The sequence below is a fragment of the Hypanus sabinus genome, chromosome 24, assembly GCF_030144855.1.
Source record: "Hypanus sabinus isolate sHypSab1 chromosome 24, sHypSab1.hap1, whole genome shotgun sequence".
NCBI classification, from domain to species: domain Eukaryota; kingdom Metazoa; phylum Chordata; class Chondrichthyes; order Myliobatiformes; family Dasyatidae; genus Hypanus; species Hypanus sabinus.
Window position 1 is genome coordinate 17,156,608 of NC_082729.1, and position 5,725 is coordinate 17,162,332.

Sequence of the window (5,725 nt, forward strand, 5' to 3'; positions counted from 1 at the left end):
AAAAATACTTAAAGAATCCTCAAAGTAGCGGATTTCTCCAAACTCCCCAAACCATCAGCACACAATCACAGATTGCACACAATCTGTTTCAGTGGTGACAGTCCTTCCGCACTTGTGAGGTTTCGGGGGCTGCTGGATTTGCCACAGCGTCCCAACTGTGAATTGAAGCAATGTTCTGAAAACGATTGAGCTGCGTGACAGTAAGAACCTATATTATGCATGTAGACTATTTTGGGATGAGTCTGTCAATACGGTTTACATTGTTTTACCTCATCTTGACAGTAGAAATCCGAAACATCTCCCTCGCTAGCAGACAAAGAGAAGAATTTCATGCAAGTGAACTGTCCTTATTACAGTTGTTGGATAACGCGAGGGTTCCGTGGCTTAACTGGTCAAAGCGCCTGTCTAGTAAACAGGAGATCCTGGGTTCAACTCCCAGCGGAACCTTTATGTTATGGGGCGAATTGCCATGTGATGAAGGCTGGAAAGCATTACACTTTACCGAGCAGAACTTTACACGAGCACGAATGGAACAATAATACAGTGTATAACCTGGTGGTGTCTGCGGAGCAAAAGACAGGACGACGGTTCAATAGATTACATGTCCGATTGCTTATTCTCCTTTTAATTGAGTACCTTTTTACAGTGTGAGGCTTACAAAGGGCGGCCGTGATCTGCTTTATGATCTGAGAAACGATTTCACACTGTTTCAAAAATCTTTCCTATTGAACTCCGAATAGTTCGCTGTATGTTTGAAGAAACCCGACAGATTGCATTAATGCATTAATTAAATGATGTTAACGCTTACAATGCATTTATGAATATATGATAAATACTTTCACATCCGCTATGTTCGATAAACAGAAGCCACGAACAGCAAGCATCCCGCCCAATCTGGAGTGTCACAGTCTCATATTCTTGCCCTTGACACCAATACTTGAATATTTTGAATATTCTGTAAAGTTAGGAATTCAATTCCTAAACCAAAATCCTTGTGGAGAAGAACTAACAGTGGCAGTGGTGGGATTCGAACCCTTGCGTCCTTGGAGACTGGAGCCTTAATCCAGCGCCTTAGACCGCTCGACCACACTACCACGCTTTTTAAGTATTACACAGTGAGGTGTATTTGTTGACCACGTTAATCTTCAAAGTGTTATATCGTTAGCTAAAGCTTTGAAACATTCTTCCACACATTGTGCTTCTTGTATTTTCCATTTTTCAAGCGCAAAGCAGGCCACAGAGAAGGGTACTTCAGATTTCAGTTCGAGTATTTTCAGTTTACACATGGAACATCAAGGTTAAATATTCACATTTCCAGCAGATGCAAAGAATAAAATCACTCTCTGTCGACCTAACTTGTTACATTCAACGCCCTTTGCACGTGTACACTATGATGTTGCAAGCTTTTTATTCATATGAATAATCCCAGCTTCCGCATCTTAACATTTCACACTAAAACGCTCATATTGACAACGGTTCTCTAATATCCGTACTCAACCCTTTCCAGAGTATTTAAAGCCGTTCCAAAATACAAACTCAAGTCTCTAATATGAGCTGAAACAGATTTTATGAAGTTGTTTTATGATTAAATAGTATTGTCTTGCATTTCTGCTGGCTTGCCCTCCAAATGAAAGTTTTTTTTTAAATTTGGAATTACCATCCTCAAATAGTGTTTATGGCGGAAGTAGTCACAAGATAAATTGTGCACGTGAGTTTGTGAGGCGTCAAATTCCAGGTTTTTTTCCTGAACCACAGAAAAGCAGCAGGACATTCAACTTACATTCAATCTACCCAGCTCTGACATTCAATTACGTCATGGCTGATCAGATTGTCTGCCCAACTACTCACTTCCATCGATCTTGTTAACATGTGACTTTTTGATAATAATTTAATTCCCGTCTTATGATAATCCAGGACTCTGTCTCCTCCGCATTTTTCCTGACCAATACCGCGGTTGACGATGCGCTGGGAGAAATGCGATCATCTGATTGGCGTTTTGAGTGAATGACTCGATTACTTCAAACCATATATTGGATTTTTAGATTCTCCACCATCACGTAACTCCATCAGCAACTCGAATTCTGACTGTGCTTCTCACTGTAACGAGTGCAGAAAAATACCTTCTCTGGAAACAAAAACATTTTTACTTGTATTTGATCACTCGTCAGTAGAAGGCCAACACGCTAGCCGATGCGCTACAGAGCCCACAAGCGCAGACTTTAGTGAAAAGGTAAACATCCTGAGGAGAAACCTGAAATTTATGGAAAACAATCTTTCCTGCGCTCTCCGTTCTTTCACTCAGCAACAATTTCGGTCTGATCTGAAAATGTCGCGTGGCCTTCCCCTCGTATGGAGGGCGACGCGAAGCCGATACTCTGCATCACCCGCGCTGTTCCGGGAAAGATCCTGTGGGAACAGTTTTCAGTCTAACAACCTCAGAAGCTCAGTGTCACTTCCTGCACTTTGGCCGCAGTACTCGGGATTCCTTGCCTTGTGCCACTGCTTACGGTTGCGGGGATTTCCATTTTCCTCATAAACCTCCAATTAATTTATCTGATTGGAAGGACATTCTCAAATCGGCGCTTTAGATTGCACGAGCTGTTGCTTGCGGTTCTTCTTCATTTAGTAATGTTTATTGGGGGTTGACTGACCAACGTGAGGTACAGTACCGAGATATACAGTATCATACAAACACGCCGAATTATTTTCTTCCAGAAAGTTTTCCACCACCGTCCAGTTCACATTTGTGCTACATTAGTAATCGTGGAATTGAATTTAGGAGCCGAGAGGTAATGTTGAAGCTCTATAGGACCTTGGTCACAACCCAATTGGAGTACTCTGCTCAGTTCTGGTCGCCTCAGTACAGGATGGATGTGGAAACCATAGAAAGGGTGCAGAGGAGATTTATGAGGATGTTGCCTTGATTGGGGAACATGCCTTATGAAAACAGGTTGAGTGAACTAGGCCTTTTCTCCTTGGAGCGACGGAGGATGAGAGGTGACCTGACAGAGGTGTATAAGATGATGAAAGGCATTGATTGTGTGGGTAGTCAAAGACTTTTTCCCAGGATTGAAATGGCTGCCACAAGAGGGCACAGGATTAAGGTGCTGGGGAGCAGGTACAGAGGAGATGTCAGGGGTAAGTTTTTTTTATGCGGAGAGTCGTGAGCGCGTGGAATGGGCTGCCGGCAACGGTAGTGGAGGGAGATACGATAGGGTCTTTTAAGAGACTTTTGGATAGGTACATGGAGCTTAGAAAAAGTAGAGGGCTATGGGTAACCCTAATAATTTCTAAGGTAGGGACATGTTCAGCACAATTTTATGGACTGAAAGGCCTATATTCTGCTGTAGTTTTTTTTTTATTTTTCAATGGTTCTATGTGTTACTATAGCCCCACTTAGCACTAGGACCATTAAAATCCCTTGATTATTAGGAAACTTTTCACGATCCTTTGAAAGGTTCAAAAAAGGAACATAGTAGGAAAAAGGGAAAAAAAAGTAAAGGAAGAAAAAATAATGTTAACGCTTCTCTGACCATAAACAACACATCTTTGCAGGCTGGATATTATTTACCCTTCCCTCTAAAATTAAATATTTTATCTCCAGACGATTCTTTGCAGCTTTTCATATGATGTTATTATTTTTCTGTCGAATTTTTAGTTTGTGCTATCCAATTTACCACATCTGCCATGACAGTGACAAATGTTAATTTATCAACAGGCATAGAACCATAGAATACTACAGCACAGAAAACCTGACATTCGGTCATTCTAGTATGCACCGAAACTTTATTCCGATAGTCCCATTGACTTGCACCCAGTTCTACACTCCCACCACTCTGAGTGAAGAAGTTCCCCCTAATGTTCCCCCTAAACCTTTCCCCTTTCACCCTAAAGCCATGTCCTCTTGTATTTATCTGTCCTAATCTAAGTGCAAAGCGCCTACTCACATTTACTCTCTCTATACCCCTCATACTTTTGTCTACCTCTATTAAAGTCCTCCTCATTCGTCTACGCTTCAAGGAATAAGGTCCTAATCTGTTCAATATTTCCCTGTAACTCCCGGCGACATCGCAGTAGATCTTCTCTGCACTCTTTCAATCTTATTGATATCCTTCCTATAGTTAGGTGACCAGAAATGCACACAATACTCCAAATTTAGCCTCACCAATGTCATATACAACCTCACTATAACATCCCAACTCCTATACTCAATACTTAGATTTATGAATGCCAGGATGTCGAAAATCTTCTTTACAATTATGTATCTGAACTCCCAGGTCCCTTTGTTCCTCCGCACTCCTCAGTGCCCTGCCATTTGCTGTGTATGTCCTACCTTGATTTGTCCTTCCAGAATGCCAAACCTCACACTTGTCTGCATTAGCTTCCTTCTGCCATTTTTTGGCCCATTTTTTTTCAGTTGGTCCAGATCCCTCTGCGAACTTTGAAAGAGGTCTCGGCACGAGCTACGGAAAGCCATTGTGACAGCGAAAGACAGGCCAATTCATATGACATAAAATGCTGATTTCTCTTCAGTAAGTTTATCTTTCTGCACGCAAGTCTGTGCCTGTGGGCTCTGTGGCGCAAAGACAAGCATGTTGGCCTTTTACTGACGAGTGATCAAGTATGAGTAAAATTATTTCTGGTTCCAGAGACGGTATTTTCTCCGCACTCGTTACAATTATAAACACGGTCAGAATTCGAGTGGCTGATAACGCCGTGTGATAATGGAGAATCTAACAACCCAAGACCTGGTTTGAAGTGATCGTGTCATTCACTCAACACGCCAATCAGATGATCGCATTTCTCTCAGCACATCGTCAGAGAGAAAAAAAAAATGACAGTGTCCTCCATTATGCACAAGACAGGAAATAAATTATTAACAAAAAGAAAGCGACATATTGACAAGATCGGTGGAAGGGAGGACCTGGGGAGACAATCTGATCAGCAATGACGTAATTGAATGTCAAGGCTGAGTAATCTACAAGCTGCTGATGTGCACAGATGTTTGCATTTCCTGTGGTTCAGGAAACAACCTGGAATTTGTCGTTTCACAATCACTCAAGTGCCCAGTTCACCTGGTATCTCACCCCGCATAAACACTGTTTGAAGATGTTTCTTAAATTAAAAACCCGGAATTGGACGACCGGCAGAAGAGTGCTGGCGGAACAGTATCTGGTGCGGTGCAATTGCAAGTCAATACTATGTAATCATAAAACAACTTCATAAAATCTGTTTCAGTCAGAACGGTGGCTTGTGGTGGTGATTTTTAGAACGACTTTAAATATCCCAGAATAGGTTGAGTATAGATATTCGAGAACCATTGTGAATGTGAGTGTTTCAATTTGAACTGTTAGGATACGGAAGTTGAGATTCCTTCATGTAAATAAAACCTTGCAATATATTGGAGTACACGCGCAAAGGTCGACAGGGAGTGATTTTACTCTTTGCATCCGCAGGAAATGTGAATATTTAACGCCAGCGTTCCATATGTACTGTATGCTGAGCATACTCGCACTGACATCTGGCTGCTACCCAGCAATTTGAAGAGGCAGCTCTATACCATTGTTCCCTCTGGTCTTCTTTGGTTTGGAAAGAAAATTGGAAAATGCATGAAGCCTCAAGCACAGTGTCTGGAAAAATGTTTCAAAAATTTAGCTGACGATATAACACTTTGAAGATTAACATGGTCAACAAATCCAAGTCACTGTATAATAGTTAAAAACGT

At 41.6% G+C, this 5,725-nt stretch overlaps 1 non-coding gene across 1 annotated transcript; it reads left to right on the top strand.

The window, feature by feature from the left end:
- The first annotated feature begins 373 nt into the window (after positions 1-373).
- On the top strand, positions 374-447 carry trnat-agu (transfer RNA threonine (anticodon AGU)). Its single transcript has one exon. It is a non-coding gene; the product is annotated as a tRNA-Thr (tRNA).
- Positions 448-5,725: the final 5,278 nt, after the last annotated feature.